Source organism: Protopterus annectens, chromosome 13.part0, assembly GCF_019279795.1.
Source record: "Protopterus annectens isolate FY-2018-M chromosome 13.part0, PAN1.0, whole genome shotgun sequence".
Taxonomy (NCBI): domain Eukaryota; kingdom Metazoa; phylum Chordata; order Ceratodontiformes; family Protopteridae; genus Protopterus; species Protopterus annectens.
The window spans coordinates 910135718-910155782 of record NC_056747.1 but is presented as its reverse complement, the minus strand read 5'-3'; the positions used below and the strand labels follow the sequence as shown (position 1 = coordinate 910155782).

At 40.2% G+C, this 20065-nt stretch overlaps 1 protein-coding gene across 1 annotated transcript in view; it reads left to right on the top strand.

Annotated features, from left to right (window-relative positions):
• Positions 1-20065, top strand: part of IFI35 (interferon induced protein 35) — a 504650-nt gene that overhangs the window by 291705 nt on the left and 192880 nt on the right. The window lies entirely within an intron of this gene.

Sequence of the window (20065 nt, the reverse complement as noted above, 5' to 3'; positions counted from 1 at the left end):
ATATTGTGCAGAGCACTGCATAAACCAATCCACCAACAGAGAAACTGATTATGGATGACAGCATCAGTTCCTACCTCATTGTCTTTGAAAGATATACCAGCCAGCAGAATTGGATTCAGTCTGAATAGGCTAAAAAGTTGCCTTTTCAACATAAAGGAGAAGCACTTAAGGCATATATGGACAGACTATGTGGACTGTCAAAAACTGAAAATTTTGCTAGCTAGACCCTGGTGTGCCTTCTGAAACACAAGCAATGAAATTCCATGACTGGACATTTAATTCAGGTAAAAAAGTAACAGAACAAGTGTCTTATCTAAAGCACATTTTAAACTTATGGTTAGAACCAGTAATGAACAGTAAAAGTTAAATGATAAGGCACTTTTAGTAGCTGAAATATTCATATGGGTACTTCCAAATAATTTTTGTAAGTTGGCTTTTCAGACTGACCCTAAAAGTACTAATATATTAGTTGTACTAATTGAAAGGTTTGTAGGTAATGAAGCACTTTTAAAAACAGTGCAACCCAAGCATGAATCTAAGCATGTGCAGATGTCTGTAAACATGTAAAGACTCTCAATAAATGAGATAGAATGTTTTAGATGTGGGAAGGATGGGTCACATTGCTAAACATTTTTTAACTAGTTATAGAAATGCTGTGTATGACAAAAAATGTGATTTTACACCAAAATGCTAGTAATGAAAATGTAACTGCTTTTGTTGTTGCATCTTTCGGCTTTTCCCGGTTAGGGGTCGCCACAGCAGAACTCCGGTCCGCTAATGATTTGTAGTTGATTTTTACGTGCCGAGTTACCAGCCCTGATGCACAACCTTCATCGAAGGTACGCCCATTCACGCATGTCTCCATGCACAAGACGCTCTAGCTGAGAATCGAACCGGACAGCATCTTACTGTGAGGTGACAACGCTACCACAGCACCACCACCGCAGGTAATGAAAATGTAACTGCTATGCCTGTTAAAATGAGTTTGCCAATCAACATGTTCAGCTGGTGAATCTGGGTATCCTGAGGCAATGTTAACTGCCTCATGTACACAGACAACCCTCTCCTCCTACCACAAAATACTAACATATGCGAGAGATGCAATTATACAGCTAAACTGGAAGCTAAGCTGTCTCCACCCAAGACTGGAACAGACAGTAAAGAGGAGAAGGTTAACACTTGCACCACACCTCCAGCCACACACAGACCTACTAAAACAGCACTGGCAAAAAATACACATAAATACACAAAATCATACTCGGAGGCTCTAAATAAAAACCTGAAAAAGCATCAGAGACCTCCAAAGCAGACACTCAAACAACCTGCACCTCCCATCACAAACCAGACAACACATAAAACACAAAATCAGTGTGCCGCACAATCACAGCCCTTAAGGCGAAATAACATACCTAACACACTAGTAATAGGTGACTCTATAGTCAGGCACACTGACATCCCACTCACTAGGAAGGACAAGCAGAAGGTTACTGTTAGCTGCCTGTCGGAAGCCAGAATCTGCCACATAACACAAGTACTCAGGTCACTCCAGAACAAGTACAAATATGACTCTGTCATTGTTCATGTTGGTGTGAATGACCTGAGATGTACCTCCCTGGACTACATGAAGAGAGACATGGAAGAGCTCTCTGATCATGTAGCCCAGGCTGGTATGACCCTGACCCTGAGTAGCATCCTGCCCTCACCAAGAATGATACCTCAGTATAAAGACAAAATGATCAATTTCAACAACTGGCTAAGCTTCTGGTGTCATTCAAAGAGGATCCAGTGTCTGTCAGCCTGGGACGACATGCTCGAAAAGCCGCCTTGCTTCGCGAGAGACGGCTTGCACCTGTCACCCCCTAGGCTTTTGAATACTGGCCAAGGCTCTTGCTGCCCCCATAGTGCCTTTTTTAGGCAAGGCTCAAAAGTCAAACCCAACTCCGTAAACAGCACAATTAACAAAAAACTGAGGGTTGTGCTACTCAATGCCAGGAGTTTAAATCTCAAAATGCACGTGCTCAAAGCACTCCTCAGTATGGAGAACGTCGACATCTGTGCAGTAACTGAAACCTGGATCAAGGCTGCAGAGAGCACCCCAGCACTACCAAGCTACAACTCGTACCACACATTTCGGCCACAGAACACAGACTGAAACACAAAAGGAGGGGGGTGTATCCATATTCATCAAGGATACCTACACCTCCAGATTAGTGGCGCAGCATGATACCTCTGAGATCATCCATGTGCAACTAATATCGAGCAAATCTGCAATGCAAATTGTAGCGTGCTACAGATCACCCTCCATGACCCAGGACCACCACTCCACCTTTCTGGAGACACTGGAAAACATGAAGGTCCTACTGAACATCCTGATATTGGGCAATTTCAATTACCCTACCATTAACTGGGAAAACTACTCGAGTACAAACTCCCAGGCCCAGTGCTTCCTGGAATTCATCAACTCAAACACCCTGGATCAGCTGGTAAACTCCCCTACAAGAGGTGAAAACATATTGGACCTGGTCCTTAATCAGCTCCATCAGACCTAAATGGTATGTGGGACAGACAAAACGCAAGGTTAAACTGAGGATTTTAGAACATCTGGGGGATGTTAGAAATTCAAGGTTAGATAGCCCGGTAGCTAGTCACTTCCATAGAGAACATGGGGGTGTAGTTAAGGATTTAATTTTCAGTGTTTTAGCTAAACCACATGGGTCGTTGGAGTCTGATCACAATTTTCAAAGAAGGTTATTAAATTTGGAATCTAAATATATTATTAATTATAATACTCTTTATCCGAATGGTATGAATTTGGAAATTTGAATGTTATAGATGAGTTAAGTCAGAATGTTCATTATTTATATTTATTTATATTGTTAATAAATTAGGATAATTAAGTTATTGGGAATTTAGCTTTGATGGAGCTGATTAATTAATTATCTAATTAAGTAAGTGGTATATAAAGACTTGTATTTGAAATTGTAAATTATTCCATTGAAGGCGAAGGCCGAGGTACCAGAATCGTAATAAAACTTTGAAACTTTCTACAAGTCATGCTGTTATTTTCGTTGCTAAACTGTTGAACTGTGTGGTACAATTTGTTCTTGGAGGTGTTGGAGTTGTTATGTGGTCAAAGCCATATCCAACTCAGAATTGATGGACATGCTCCACCTAAAGAAATCCAAGTCACTGCAAGCCATGCACTCTAGTGAGCTAAACCTTGCCACAACAATAAATCGAACATGCTGGAGGGATAGATTCCTTTCACAGAGACTCCCCATGCTTTGGAACAAAATTCCAAACTACATTAGGCAGAGCCCCTCACTAACACTCTTCAAGAGAAACCTTGACAAGTGGATGGGTAACAGAAAATACACCCCTGGGATCACTTCATCGACTCTGCTTGACAGAGGATCAGTTAATTAATCAATGGGGCGGCGAAAGCCGACACACTCTGGCTAGGCTTATAAATGCCCTGGGGCAGATAGCTTAGTACCTACCTATGATAATGAAAATGTACTGACAGAACAAGATAAAGTAACTGTCAGAGTAGTGAATCAGCATGTTGTCTGTGCCAATACCTAGTTAGCCAAATGTAAGATATTGGTGTATGGAAGAGAACTGAAGGGACTACTAGATTCTAGGAGCATGGTCACACTTATTAAGAAGTCATATGTATATTTTATCCAAGACTTGGTGAGGTATGGAACTGTGAGTGAGCTATTGCTTCAAAAAAGGTAAGAGAATTAAATTATTTTATTTATTTCAATTCTGCTTAAATATTTATGTGAACTTACAGTAATCTATGTGATGATACTACTGTGTACTTTTCTGCTCTGTTTCACCTGATTGCATTTTTAGTTTGTTCTGGAACCTCAGTCTTGTATTTTAATTAGCTGTTGTGGGAATAATCTCCCCTTAGTCTTGCCCTCTGACTTTAGCTTCTTCATCAAAAGAATGTAACTTCTCTAGCTTCTTTCCGGTTCCACCTCTAATTCTAACCCCTTAGTCAATACCCATATGTCACTGCTAGGACACTCTGTTATCTATCTTCTACACTTTTCTCTTTACACCTATACTCTTACCGTATACTTAAGCTACTTACTCCTCCTGCTTTTCTTACTTAACCTGTTATCCAATTTCCCATCTGTCTCTTCTCCTGCTACTATACTCTCTACTATGATGATGATAACAACCAGGTACTCCCACCACGGAAAAATGAAGATCAATGAACAACTCAAAGTACCTGAGCAATCAGTATAACACAGTCAATGAAATGGCAACAGTTCCCTTCTTTTAAAATCACGAATCCAAAGTGTAGACACAAAACAATTTTAATGAGTAAGCGCTTTTGCGTGGTCACCACCACGCTTCATCAGACAGTACAAATAACATCTCTAGTACATCTATTTATACAAATAGGTAAAAAAGGCGCCAAATTAAAACCAATATTTTAGGCACTTTACCAATTAATTAAATAATTAGTCAATTAAAACTCTACGTGAGTGCACAAGCTTGAAAAAACTCTACAGAGTGCACAAGCTTGAAAAAACACTAAACTCTATAGTAAACAATAATATTTGTAGGCAGTTTCTCCAGCTAGTATTCAGATCAGCAGCCGAATGCTTACGGCGAGTGGATGAATAAATGTATTTAGATAAGCCAACAATTGCGAAAGTATCTCATCATATACATGCACAGAACAAGAAAGCACAAGTATTCATGATGAATGTTTATAATATAAACTCCTATTTGAATGATAATTATAAATATAAATATAAATATATATCATAATGACGCTTATATGTAGGAGTCTGGAAAAAATGTAATATCAAAATCCATCATCAAAAAACCTTCAAAAAATATATACATATATAAATTCATCAAATAAATAAATAAATAAATAAGTAAATAAATAAATATATGTTGAAACTCATTATTTTTTGTACAAAAAGGAAATGAAATACTTATATGTATATAAAATGAATTAATTTAGTAAATTGATTTAATGAATTGATGCATATTACATATAAATTATTATTAGAATGTATAAAAACTAGCCATTATGGATATTCAGTCAAATACATATGAATATGGGTACAAATAGAAGATGTATTTAATAAATAGATAAATGTATATATAAATGAAATGAACAGGATGAAATATGTAAATATATATAAATATAAATATATATGAATAAATATATATGAATAAATAGAATGTGTCGTTAAAAATGTCATTAAAAATGTATATTATAGTAAAAACTAAATGTCATAAAACATCAAGAAAACATCAAAAGGACATCAAAGAAAGCATAAAAAAGACATCAAAGAGAGCAGTGTTGAGAGCTCATCTACCTTCCAACACTGGTTTAATCGAAACCTGATTATTAATCCCCGGAGGTATATGTGCAGCTAATCTCAAAATCCATTTTAGTTCCTTGTTGCTCAGCAAAAGCACATTATCTCCACATCTCTTGTTTAGACTAACTATCTCAAGTACCCTAAACTCAAAGTCATGAAGAGGATACTCCATAGTATGTTTCGCTAGAGCATTTAGATCATTCTTCTTGCGAATATCATACAAGTGGCCATAGATCCTATCTTTTAGGCATCTTTTAGTTAGGCCTACATAAAAAGCTGAACAATTTTTACAAGTGGCGAGATAAATGAGATTCTTGGTACAACAGCTGGCAAAAAATTTTTCCTCCTGCTTTTCTTACTTAACCTGTTATCCAATTTCCCATCTGTCTCTTCTCCTGCTACTATACTCTCTACTATGTCTAATCTTTGCTCTCTTTGTTACTGTACTCTCCACTGCGGCTAACTTACTCATTAAGTCAATTGTATAAAGCAAAAAATGCAACCCCTGCTAACAATATTCACCATTATGTAATTCCTCAACCTAAAACTGTAAAAGATGTGTTCAGTCTATGTAAATATGTTAAATCTTAAGCTTCAGTGCTATGTTACTAGTCAGTGTTAAGTTTGGTATTATGTAAATTTGATTGCTTCTGTATACACCTTATATTTTGCTTAAAATTTAACTATGGAGCCTTTCTCCCTGGGCCTCTGCTGAAAATGGACATGCATCCAGTCAGACATTCCCGGTCAACAAATGTAAAATAAATAAATATTGTGTTTCTGCATTATTCAGCTCTTCTATTTCCACAAGCGGTGGTGGTGCTGTGGTAGCGTTGTCACCTCACAGTAAGACATTGTCCTGTTCGATTCTCAGCTAGAGCGTCTTCTGTGTGGAGACATGTGTGAATGGGCGTACCTTCGTTGAAGGTTGTGCATCAGGGCTGGCAACTCGGCATATAAAAATCTACTGCCAATCATTAGCGGACCGGAGTTCCGCTGTGGCAACCCCTAACCGGGAAAAGCCGAAAGACAACAAGTATTACTTGTAAAAGCTATCTGTTTGTATTTTAAACCCCTGCTGGGCCAAAGTCTTGTAGTTTAATTCATAGTTGTGGCAGAACTGTATACTACTACCAGATTTGTGCCTTAATCATTTATCACTACATTTTCCATAAACAGTGTTACTGGTAAATTTCTACAGAGACTGGTACCTTAAACTGTAGTAGAAGTTCAATAATGACAGAACTGTTTCTCCTCCAGGTTGTCCTTCAGTGCTTTTACAGTCTGCTTATCATTTACCTGTTTGCATTCTGTGTGTGCCCCTTCCCCCAATAACATGCTAAGCTAAGGTTCCGAAAGAGCTCCAATATTGCCTTTATTTGATTGCTAGCCTCTGTAGCTATCTTGCTTGTTCCTTGACAATTTCCCAACCATCCCACCCTTCTGCTGCTGTTGTTGTTTTATAAGGTTGTGTCTCTGCCCTCCACTGCTTATCATTATCTGATTTCCAAAGTCCTTCCCTGTCCTGTTTCATTGCTATTGCCTGTTGTATAAGCTATTCTTCTCACCCACTGTTTTCCATAGACCCATGGTGCTGAGTGCCCACCCAGCAAACCAGTATTGTTTTTGAGCAAAGCTACTTTACTACATACTGTCTTCTGCTCATTTTCCTGGAAACCAGCAAAGCTTGTAGTTCTAGCCTGCATCCCAGAAGTGTTTTACTTGTATCCATTCCCATCCAGGCAAAGTTAAGTACATTTGATTGCTAAATCACACTTAAGTATTTTTGAGTGATCACTTTTGTTTTCTGCTTTTATGTGTGCACTTCACTTACATTTTTTGTAAAAAAAAAAAAAAAATTCTCTTCCTCTCATTGTTACTGTCTTGAAATTACCTTCAACAAGAGATTTCCATCTAGTTGTTTAAGTGGTTTGTGTTTGCATTGCACCTGTGGGTCTCTTATGCAGTGTTTTTACATCAAGAGGACTGGGTTTATTCATGTTGTGGCAGGACATGTTCGCCTGGTCTATAAACTGGGAAATACACAAAGGGACTCCTAGTGTAGTCATTTTATTGGCCAGAGGACTCATTATTTAGTTTTCTGGGTTTTTTTTTTCCTGTGCTACTGTAAATTCCGCATGTTTGCATGGGATAGCAGTGCCCTGTGCAGTAGCAAACACCTAGAAAGAAAATTTTCTCTATAGATCAGACAATTAGAATTGACTCAGGTCTCATTTATCACATCCTAATCTATGTAACAAATAATATGACTACTGAATTTTTCCTCATATATTTTTCTCTAACTCGTGTTATTGTTTTTTATTGTACTGTATTATGAAATACTGTGTTTTTCTCATTACATTTTTCACTCATATTTGGTAGTGTAACATGATACTTTCTGATTTAAAATATCTGCACTTGATTTTTGAAAGATTGTGATTGTAGAGCTTTTCTCCCTGGGCCTCTGCTGAAAATGGGCACTTTCTGGCCTAGTCGGACTTTCCCAGTAAACAAATGTCAAATAAATAAGCAAGTAAATAAATAAATAAAACTGTAACCTGTTATGTAATTACTGTGTGCACCAGCAAGCACAGAGCAGCAAGTTGGGCCTTGAGTGGCAATACTTACAGATTTAGTAGAATTCAGTATTGTGCAAAGATTAAAGTTAGCAGAATTTAGTACAGTTTAGTATAACCTGCCCAGTAAAGCACTCTTATTAGTCTGCACAAACAAAGCACTCTTAATAGCCTTCTAACCCCGTTACACCACAACCTTGTAGCTCAAAAATCAAAGGACTGGACAGTATGGAGATGCAATTTCCTAACTTCTCTGTAGCCAGTTTAGTGGATATGGGCATCTTGAGACAATGTAGCAATTGTCTCATGTTTACTGACAATCACTTAATCCTTAAAGAATCAGACATTGTATATGAGAGGTGTAATTAAACAATGACACTGGATGCTAAACTCTTGCACAGAATTCCACATCAGGTTGTCAAAATCCCACACACAACACCCACCTCACATAACATATAACACACACATAGATTAACATGTGCTGAGCCACTTAAAAACAGTCTTCCTAAACAACAATGATCACTAGACCACCCATTGTCAAAGCTCTGCCGCAGCAAGCCCAAATGCACTCAGAAAAATCATCACCTAATACTCCACGTACTGTCACTCTCAGAGGAGCCCCAAACGCTAAGTTCTTAAGGCAAGCAAATACACTTCCCTGGGCTGTCATTATAGGGGACTCCATTGTAAAATATACTGATGCGCCTCTAACCAAGCTGAACAAGGAGAAGATAATTGTTAGCTACTTATCTGGAGCCAGGATACGACAAGTCACATATTCACTCAAGTCATTATGCCACAGATACCCATATGATTCCATCATAGTCCATGTAGTTGTAAGTGACCTGAGATGTATTTCCATGGACTATATGAAGAGAAACATTGTGGAGCTTTCAGAATATGTGTCACAGGCTGGTTTGAGCCTGGCACTGAGCAGCATTTTACCATCACCGAGGATGATGCCACAATATGAGCAAAAAATTATTGATTTCAACAAATGGCTGTCCTTCTGGTGTCATTCTAAGAGGATTCAGTATTTGTCCTTTTGAGAGGACGTGCTCAGAAGACAATGTTGCTTTGCCAAGGATGGTCTGTAGCTGTCCCCTCTAGGCTTTTGAATATTGACTAAGACTTTGTCTGCCCCCATAGTGCCATTTTTAGGCAATGCCAAATTGACAGCCCTACCAACATAGCAAAATCAACTCAGCTGAACCTCAAGGCATTACTGCACAGTGCCAGAAGCCTAAATAAAAAAATACATTCCCCTCCAAGCCCTCATCACACTCGAGAATGTAGACATCTGTGCAGTTACAGAGACATGGTTTAAACCAACAGAGAGTACCCTGGTAGTGCAAGGTTTTAGTGCCTTCCATACTTTTAGACCAGTAGCAGCACAGACAAAGGCTAAAAGAAGGGCTAAATGTTGAGGTGTATTAATGTGCAGCAATAACAAATATACCTCTAGGGTGGACAAACAGGATGATGTGCTGGAGTTCCTCTATCTGCAGATCACTACAGACAAAATCCCATTTTGTATCCTAGCCTGCTATAGGTCACCCTACATGTCCCAAAGAGCTCACAGTGCATACTTGGACCTACTGAAGACATCTACCATTCATCCTAATACCCTACTCATCGGATACTTTAATTACCCCATAATAGATTGGGAATCCTACACTGCCTCAGATCTACAGACACAGAGATTCTTGGACTCCATAAATACAAACACTCATGACCAAATATTGAATATGCTCACTAGACGCTCCAACATACTGGACCTTGTGCTCACAAATTTGGAAGAATACTGCACCACCTCAATGTATCCTCTTCCCTGGTAAGGTTCTACCAGTTTACTATTGAAATTCCGAATCAGCTTCAGTCGACCGTTCAGAATGTCAACCCAAAATGCTGAATTCAGAATTGCAACCAAGGCGAAAATTAATACATCGATATCTGTAGTTCGATGCATTCAACATAGCAGGAGGTGACATCACTCACCTCCTGCTATGCACATTAACATACCGTTACACTCTAGAGTCAATGATACAGTAATTCTACTATTTTTCATAAGATTAAAAATACCTCGAACGACATCATAGTTTTGATTTCAACATTAATAGAAAACCCAAGATGTTGAAATGTGGTAGATGTTCGAGTTGCCCTTTTATTTATGAGGGTGAGTTTGTTAATGTTGTTGGATATGGGAAAATGAAATGTCCTTCTCGTTGTAATTGTAGATCTGATAAGGTTTGGCAAGTTGTAAGCAATGTTCATCGTTTTATATTAGGAAGACCAAAAGGTCACTTAAGGATAGAGTATATGAGCATTTGAGGGAAGTCAAGAAAAAGGATATGAGGAATGCCTTATGGAGGCATATACAGGAAAATGAAGGCCATGATTTTTATTTTATTACTTGCATGATGCACATGGACAGGAGAGGGAGGCCATGGAAGACGCGACTTGAGTGTAAGGAGGCCGAATGTCAGATAAAGACCAATGCCACCATCCCCAATGGCCTGAATGATTCTGTTTCTGTCTTCTGCTTTTTAAAATGAAGGGCATTAACAGACTACGTTAATATAATATATATTAGTGCATATTTATTATTTTCTTATGTTGGTGTTCTTGATTTTTGTTATGTTGTAGGTTATCCTAATTATAGAACAGCATTGTTTTATTGTTTTTATTGCATTCTTATAAGGCTATGAACTTACATTTTAAGTGCCCTGTTGCTTTAAATGAAGATGTGTGTTCACTCAGGAAGTGATACCGTGTAGTTTTGAGGGCTTTTTAAACAGCTATCTGTCCAGTTACTGTTACTCTGATGAAGTCCATTTATGTTATGGGGTAAAAGCGATTACTGTAGCAGTCAAATACTTTTGTTTTTGTCAAAGTTTTCTTTAGTTTATTCGAACTTTGCCACAGTTATTAATTCGAATTTACTCTTTGTTATGGCCGTTCATTTGTTGACTATTTCCACTCATAAATCATCTTTGATTCCACATCTCTTGGTTACTGGTTTGTCATGTTTGTTTTAGTTTTTATTTACCATGTTGAATTGCTCTTAGAAACTTTGTACAGCTACCTCAATGGCTGCATAGAGGCTGTTGTTCCTTCCAGAAGTAAGCCCAGAACTAGCTTCAGAAACACACTTCCCTGGTGGCATCCCAAATTAAACAGTATATACAACAAAAGGAAAAATATTATGACAAAAATCAGGAAGGGTAGTTCCCATAAAGATAAAAACTGTCTCATCAAAGTAAATAGGTAACTAAGAGCGTTAATTAGGTCAAGTAAAAACCCATCTTTTAGGTTAAGATATCCTGCCAGGTGAAAAATAAGCATAAGGCCTTCTACAGCTGTGTTAGAAACCTCAAGGGCAGCACACAGCAATGTAGCCACATTCACCATGCCTGGCAATACAGCGAACCTGTTAGCGGACAAATTCAGTTCCAACTTTACCCCACTCACCCCCAACCACCCCTCCAATAATGCACTCTAACATAACTCCTCCAGCTGTAACTAGGGAGCATGTACTAGCTACACTCACTAAGGTCAAGAACATTGCCTCAGTGGGCCCCAGTAACATCCCAGGGTGTCTCCTGTGTAATATAGCATACAACCTATCAGGACCCCTGGAGTCATTATTTAATTAGTCTTTTAAAACAGGCTTTGTGCCATGTGAGTGGAGGTCTGTGATGATCATCCCTTTCATAAGGAAGGACCTTCAACAGATTCTTCTTCTTTTTCTTTTGGCTGTTCCCATTAGGGGTCGCCACAGTGGATCATCTGTTTCCATTTCTTCCTGTCCTCTGCATCTTGCTCTATCACACCAACCACCTGCATGTCTTCTCTCACCACATCCATAAACCTTGTCTTAGGCCTTCCTCTTACCTGGCAGCTTCATCCTTAACTTCCTTTTCCCAATATACCCAGCATCCCTCCTCAGCACATGTCCAAACCAACACCATCTCGTCTCTCTGGCTTTGTCTCCAAGCCGTCCAACCTGGGCTGACCCTCTAATATACTTATTCCTAATCCTGTCTACCCTCTTCACACCCAGTGCAAATCTTAACATCTTTAACTCTGCCACATCCAGCTCTGACTCCTGCCTTTTTGTCAGTGCCACTGTTTCCAACCCATATGACATAGCTGGTCTCACTACCCTCTTGTAAACCTTCCCTTTTACTCTTACTGGTACTCGTCTGTCACAAATCACTCCTGACACTCTTCTCCACCCACTACACCCTGCTTGTACTCTCTTCTTCACCTCTCTTCCACACTCGTCATTACTCTGAACTGTTGATCCCAAGTATTTAAATTCATCCACCTTCGCCAACTCTACTCCCTGCATCCTCATCATTCCTCTATCCTCCCCTCCCCTCTCATTCATCATCTTCTTCTTTCGGCTGTTCCCGTTAGGGGTTGCCACAGCAGATCACCTGCATGTCCTCTCTCACCACATCCATAAACCTTATCTTAGGCCTTCCTCTTTTCCTGTTACCTGGTAGCTTCATCCTTAGCATCTTTTTCCCAATATACTCCGCATCCCTCCTCAGCACATGTCCAAACCAATGTAATCTTGCCTCTCTGGCTTTGTCTCCAAACCTTCCAACCTGGGCTGATCCTCTAATATACTTATTCCTAATCCTGTCCACCCTCATTCACACACATATATTCTGTCTTAGTCCTGCTGACCTTCATTCCCCTTCTCTCTAGAGCATATCTCCACCTCTCCAGGGCTCTCACTACATATCACAATGTCATCTGCAAACATCATAGTCCACGGGGACTCCTGTTTGATCTCGTCTGTCAATCTGTCCATCACCACTGCAAATAAGAAAGGGCTCAGAGCTGATCCTTGATGTAATCCCACCTCCACCTTAAACACATCTGTCACTCCCACTGCAGATCTCACCGCTGTCACACTACCCCTTGTACATATCCTGTACCACTCTTACATACTTCTCTGCCACTCCCGACTTCCTCATACAATTCCACAACTCCTCTCTAGGCACCCTGTCATATGCTTTCTCTAACAGACCCATTATTCTGACAAATCTTATTTGCAAAGCCATGGAAAGAAGTATCATGGAAATTATCAACAAGGACATAGTAGACCTCCAGACACTGGATCCATCCCAGTTTGGCTTTGTCAAAGAAAGGACATGCTTACTGAATCTGGTTGACTTCTTTGAAAAGGTCACTAAGTCAATGGATGAGGGGAAAGCTGTGCATACTGCATACCTAGAACTGGTAAGGTATTTTATAAAATACCCTACTCTGGCATTGTCAGCAAACTTACAGAACTCAGTATAAACCGCTTTATAACATGTTGGCTAGCTAGCTGGCTCACTGATAGGACCAAGGAGGTTAGAATCAGTGAGGCCACCTCCACAACAGGCCAGTCATTAGTGGAGTCCGCAGGACTCTGTGCTAGGCCCACTTCTCTTTGGCATATAGTTCTCAGATATCAAAGTAAATGTCAGAGGTCTCTAGCTAACCAAGTTCACAGACAATTGCAAACTGTGAGCAGTCATTGAATCACCCCAGGACCAGAACACCCTTTAGGAAAGTGTAATACAAACACCTGGTATCAAAGGCATGACTTAAAACTCAATGCCAAGAAATGCATTGTAGTGCCTTTTGGGATGTCTGCCATCCCTGGTAACTACATCATTAATAAAACACCCCTAAAAGTTGATTCACTACTCAGGGATCTGGGAACTCATGTAGACAGTTACCTAGTCTTTGACCAACATGTGCCATGGTCGTAAGAAAATCCTTCTATAGTAATCAAATTATAAGCTATGGCATGGCATCTAGGTCCATAGAGGTCATCATAGTACTGTACTTGACCCTCGTCAGGCCTATCATAGAATATAATTAGAGACTGTGCAGTGGTTCAGTGGTAGCATTGTCGCCTCACAGCAAGAGGTTTTCCGGTTCGATTCTCGGCTGGGGTGCCTTCTATGTGGAGTCTGCATGTCCTCCCTGCGTTTGTGTGGGTTTCCTCAGGGTGCTGCCATTTCCTCCCATGTTACAAAGACATGCATCTGGAGCGTTTCTCCCCAGGCCTCTGCTGAAAATTGGCTTTGTTCCAAGATGGACTTTTCCGGTTAACAAATGTTAAATAAATAAATAAAAATAATGCCACCTTCAGTATGTACCTGACCAGACACACGCTTCAACTGGAATATCCACAAAGGTTCCTTACAAAAAGAATATAGGGAGTAAACACAATGTCCTGCACTGATTGCCTGAAAGCCCTGCCTCTTTACTCAGTGTCATACAAACTTCTAAGAGGCAATCTTTGCCTGGCATACAAGGCATCCCTGGACCCTGTTTTGATGAATCCTTTGTATACATCCGCAGAAAAAAAAGCATCAGCACTACTAGATTAAAAGACTTAAATTGTGTTTGCAACATAAATAGGATATGTTGGAGAGACAGATATGTTTCTCAGAGAATTCCCATTCTCTGGAACAGGCTCCCTATCCATGTGAAGCAGAGTTCCTCCCTATCCTTATTTAAGTTCAACTTAGATGAGTGGATGGGTAATCGGAAATTCATCCCTGGTGTGACTCCTATGTCTCTGATGGACAGAGGCAGTCAGAATATCACCCTGTATAAATCAAATATGAATCAAATTTGTGGGTCACATTTGGATTGCATAGCTAGGCTTTTAAGGGCCTGGTGGTCATTAGCCTAGTATACACCTATGAACTCATAAAACAATTAACTAGAAGAATGAGTAAAAAACAGGTGTCCATGGAGGCAGAAATGTGCATATATCACAACACGGGTAGAAATTCAGACTCTTTGAGGGTAACATACTCTAGCCTGTAGCTTTTGCAACTAATATAACACATGGTGTCATAACTGGTCCAGACTTCTCTCAGTTTAAGGTGCTGTGGAAGTTTTTGGGGGATGGAGCACAATTGGATGGATATTCTGTGGCCAAATATGCTTCTCGTTAAAATGGTGGGGAAGAAGCAGCAGCAGCCTGACACACTTTTAAGAATACACAGTCCTGAATAATACTCTTAGTAAAACTGGGGAGTGGTGGCAGCAGCCTCACACATTGTTAAAAATATACAGCCCCAATAAAGAGAACAGGATAACAGATGTGCAGCAAATTCATTAGGTTTGGCTCGGTGATTACTGTGTAAGCCAGGCATAAGTATCTCCTAAGAAGTCTATATGATACTGAGTATAGTGACAGGGACTTTAGTTGGTCTGTGTAAGGCACATGCTGGAGTTCCTTAATCTTCTTAGTTAGAAACCTTTGAGGTCTCTCCAATTGCTGCAGGTGCTTTGTATGGTACATGCCGAAAGGGGTGTTATACTCAATTATGGGCCTGATTAGTTACAAGTATAGAGGGGTTATAACCTCCTGTGCTGTAGAGGTGATGCTACATAGCCTTCCTTACCGCAGTAGACACGTGGTGGTCAAAGTTAAGGTCGCAGTCTACTTGTGATACCAGATCTCTTACCACTTCGTAGGTACATAGGGTATTGTTGTTAATTTGATAGTGTGAAGGGAAATTGTTTTTACTGAAGGGAATGATGATGCACTTCTTTGCATTCAGTTTGAGAACAGATAAGACACCAGTCATTGGTCTGCGTAAGACCCTCTTGAAGTACACTGACATCATTTGGAGATTCAATAATTGCACTCAGTTTGCAGTCAGCAAACTTGGTCAGCCACATCTCCTTAGTTTTGGCCTGAACTTCTGAGAAATATATACCAAACAGTAGGGGGTCAAACAGTGACCCTTGTGGCACCCTGCTGATGACGGGTCCGATGGTTGATGTGGAGTCACCCACTTTGATAGTGTGTGACTGATATGTGAGCCAGTTGGCAACCCATCTTACAACAAAGGGGTTTACATTCAGTTTGCTAAGTTTATCGGTAATGACTAGGTGTGGGATTGTGTCAAAGGCATTTGCCAAGTCAAGGTATCCTGTGTCAATGGCCCTGGTCATATTTTGCAAGAAATCCACCAGGTTTAACAGGCAGGATCTACCCTTGCGAAAACTGAATTGGGTCATATCCAGCGTTTGGAGGTTGCCTATGTCTTTATTTTGGGGCGGATCCAGGGTTGGAGGTCACCTATGTCTTTATCTGTGTGGTCAATGATGATACGTTCCATGGCTTTACAGATGAGGCTGATCTGACTTATGGGTTTGTAATTCACTGGTTCTGTTAAGAAGCCACTTTGTGGAGGGGAATAACTGTTGCTGTTTTCCATTCTGCAGGAACAAAGCCAGTGGTTAGGCTGTGATTGAACAGGGTACTTAATGGTGATGCTATTTAATATTTTGATTTGTTTAGAAGATGGCCTAGGATGCTGCCTGGTCCCACTGAGGCTGTGTTTTTTGCCTTAGACAAGGCTTTAATGACCTGCTCTTTGGATATGTAGGGGGGGGGGGGGTTGGAGGTAAGGTTTATAATAAGTTTGGAGGGAATAAGGGAGTGAAATTTTCACCAAATCTGTATGATAGCAGTTTTGCTATCTCTGCGGGACCAGTGTGTGTGATACCATTAGTCACTAGTTTGGCACATGCTTGGGTCCTACCTTTTAAAGTACGTATGTAGCTGTAAAAGGCCTTATGATTATCCTTGGTTGTAATTGCTATGTTTTTCTTAAAGTTACCCTTAGGGAATTTGACATGTTGTCTTATTTGCCTGTTGAGGCTCAGGAGGGTTGTTTTCCATTGTTGTGGCCTCACCTTAGTTTTCTTAGACAGCAACTCTTTCTATTTGTTGCAAAGTTTGTTGATGCTGGATGTCCACTAGGGTGCCTTTTTTTTACTTGGGGCTCTGGCTTTGATTATCTATGGAACAGCCGAGTCTATACACTTATACAAGTGATTGTACAAGGCTTTAGTGTAAGCTTTGGTGTATTTACCATTTCCAGCTGAGAGTGGAGCTTGGAATGCATTTATACCTTCCCCTAGGAGGGTATAGTTTGCTTTGGTGAAGTTTTAGTCTGACTTCACCCTTTGTGAGTTTTGGTATTAGTTTACAGTTCAAAGGCAACTGATTTGTGGTCAGATTTAACTAATGAGGGTCTGACAGTTGCAGTGGTGCATTTGTTTGTCATGTTAGTGAGGACCAGATCTAGTATGTTTTTCCTCTTGTTGAATTTTGAACAATTTGTTCCAGGGCATTTGAGTAAATGAACTTTTACACCAGTGAATAAAGTTAGAGTAGGTTTCCCAGTTGATGGTGGGATAACTAAAATCCCCCATGACCAGGTGTTTGGCAGTATTTGAATTTACTCCAGTTTGCTCAAGTAGGCCTCATGCGTATCATGATCCATGGAGGGGGATCTATAGCTAGCTTTGACTTAAATGGGGGTCTTACCCACAGTAATCTGAACATGGAGTAACTCCATGGAGTTGTCCAGTCTACCTAGTTGGGTGGTGAATTTATCTCTAATGTAGATTGAAATACCTACTCCTTTGGTTCTCACACATTCATTTTGCAGTCTGAAGGTGTGGAAGGCATTGTAACCTTGCAAGACTGGGATAGTCTCTGAGGTCTTGAACCAGGTTTCTGTGACTGCACAGAAATCTACATTCTCCAGTGATAGAAGTTCTTCCAGGGTGTGCAGTTTTTGGTTTAAACTCCTAGGGTTTAGCAGCATAACCCTTATCTTGTTATGGTTGGCAATTTTCATGTCTGCAATTTTGTTTTTGAGACCGTGCCTAAAAAAAAGACACTATGGGGGTGGCAAGAGCCTTTACCAGCAGCCGAAAGCCTAATGGTGCCAGGTGCAATCCCTCACTGGCAAAGCAGTGAGGTTTATCGACCATGTCATTCCAGGCTGACAGAAACTAGATCCCTTTTGAATGACACCAAAAACTAAGCCAATTATTGAAATCAATCATTTTTTGTTTATACTGTGGCATCATTCCAGGTGAGGGTAATATGCTGCTGCTCAAAGCTCGGGACATACCTACCTGGGACACATACTCTGAGAGCTCAATTATGTCATAGTCCAGTTAGGTATGTCTCAGGTCATTCACTCCAACATGAGCTATGACAGAGTCATAATTGTACTTGTTGCTGAGAGACCTAAGTGCATCCATTATCTGATGAATCCTGGCACAGGACAGGCAGCTGACAGTGACTTTCTCCTTATCGAACCTGGTGAGTGGGACATCCGTGTGTCTCACTATGGAGTCTCCAATGACAAGAACATTTTTTGAGAGTTACACCTTAAGGGCTTGGTAGGTGAGACACTGGTGTTATGCGTCTTGGGTGCGGGAATTGTTTTAGTTGCAGCAGTCTTTTGTTTTGGAGGTCTCTGGTATTTCAGTACGCTTTTTGAGAGAACCTCCATGTATGTTGATTTATGTGTTGTATGCATACTGTGTGTATGAGCAGTGGTATTATGTGCATGAGTAGTGTTGGGTGAGTTGACAACCTCTTCAGTGTTACTGCTTTGAGTATGAGAGAGTAGGGATTCAAGATTCTTGGTGTTGATACATCTCTCACAGTCTATAGTAGAGTGAGTTATTAGTAGAGGTTTGTCAGTATATATAAGACAGTTGCTACATTGCATTAGCAGACCCAAGTCAACAAGGCTGGCAGGAGAAACAAGGGTAGTCCAACTGTCCATAATGCTAGGTTTGAAGAAGTGTTATCATAGGTTCATAGGTTCGTACTAGGCTATCTGCCCTAGGGCATTTATAAGCCTAGCCAGAGTGTGTGTGGCTTTCACCACCCCTTTGGATGAGAATACTATGCCCATTTAGGGTTTAGTTTACTGTGCCTCTGTCTAGTAGTGACACAGAGATGACCCCCGGGGTAAACCTACGATCTCCCATCCACTCGTCAAGATTTCTCTTGAAGACAGTTAGTGAGGGGCTCTGCCTAACATGGACTGGGATTCTGTTCCAGAGTGTAGGGAGCCTCTGGGTTATGAATCTGTCCCTCCAGCACGTCCTATTTATTTCTGTGTTGAGGTTCACAAAGGGGGTGCTTTCAGGATTGTTTTAGGAGGTGCTGTGTAGATGGGTATTTCTGATGGGGTTTTTGTCTGGTGGTTTAATAGGTCAAAGTTCACTAGCAATACTTCTTAGATGAGATGTACTAAAGATGAGGACTACACTAATGTACTACAGCTGTATCTAAGGGGAAAATTGTTGAAATTATCTGTCTGTCTATGGTACATAATTATGTAGCAGTACGCGGTGCTGCACAATGTGCAAACAAGCAGAAACCCACTCAAATGTGGGTCTTAAATACCAGAAGCTAAAAACTTAAAACAAAAAAAAAAAATTTTACAAACTCAAAACAACCAATGAGGGTGCTTACTGCAAGCCCTAGACCAATCATCCTTCCCCAGACAGGTTCCAGTTAGCACACGTCTCTCACAAGGCTGCAGAAGGGCTCCTTCCAATCAAAGATGGCTTGGAAAATCTGCTTAGAATACAACAGCCACTGGAAACAGACCCAGATGCAGCAAAGCTGTATCTGGACTATTCTACAGCTACTAGCTTCACTAATTTAGGCAGGAAACACTAAGAAAATGTTTTTTAAAAAGGAGAAAAATAGCAGTGAGACACTAAAAATGTTTTAAACAGCAGAAGACCAGAAAGGAGGCACTAAATAATGCTGTAAACAGCAAACAAATTTCAGTTATTTAGAACACTGCTTGGCAGGAAAACAGAACAGGTGTTTTACAAACAGTGATAATAGAGAAAAAAACTTTGCAACAGTGAAAACAGCAACAAAATATGATTTAACAGGCACAGTAAGGCAGAGAAATGCAGTACAAATAGTGTAGTTTAGTTTACAGTATTACAATACAAGTCGTCTGATATCTCAGCTCAGAGTTGTAGCTCGTAGCCCACCTCAGTTCAGCTTGGTTCAAACAAGCAGAAACCGACTCAAAGACAAAAGTGCAGTAAATAGTATAATCAAGCAAAAAACAGGCAACTTACGGCTTTTGGGAAGCTCAGAAGCCTCTAGTCGTCTGTTATCTCAGCTCAGTGTTATGGCTGGTAGCCCACCTCATTTCAGCTTGGTTCAAACAAGCAGAACTGAAAACTTAAAAAAAAAAAATTAAAAAAAACTCAAAAGAACTAATGAGGGTGCTTGCTCCAAGT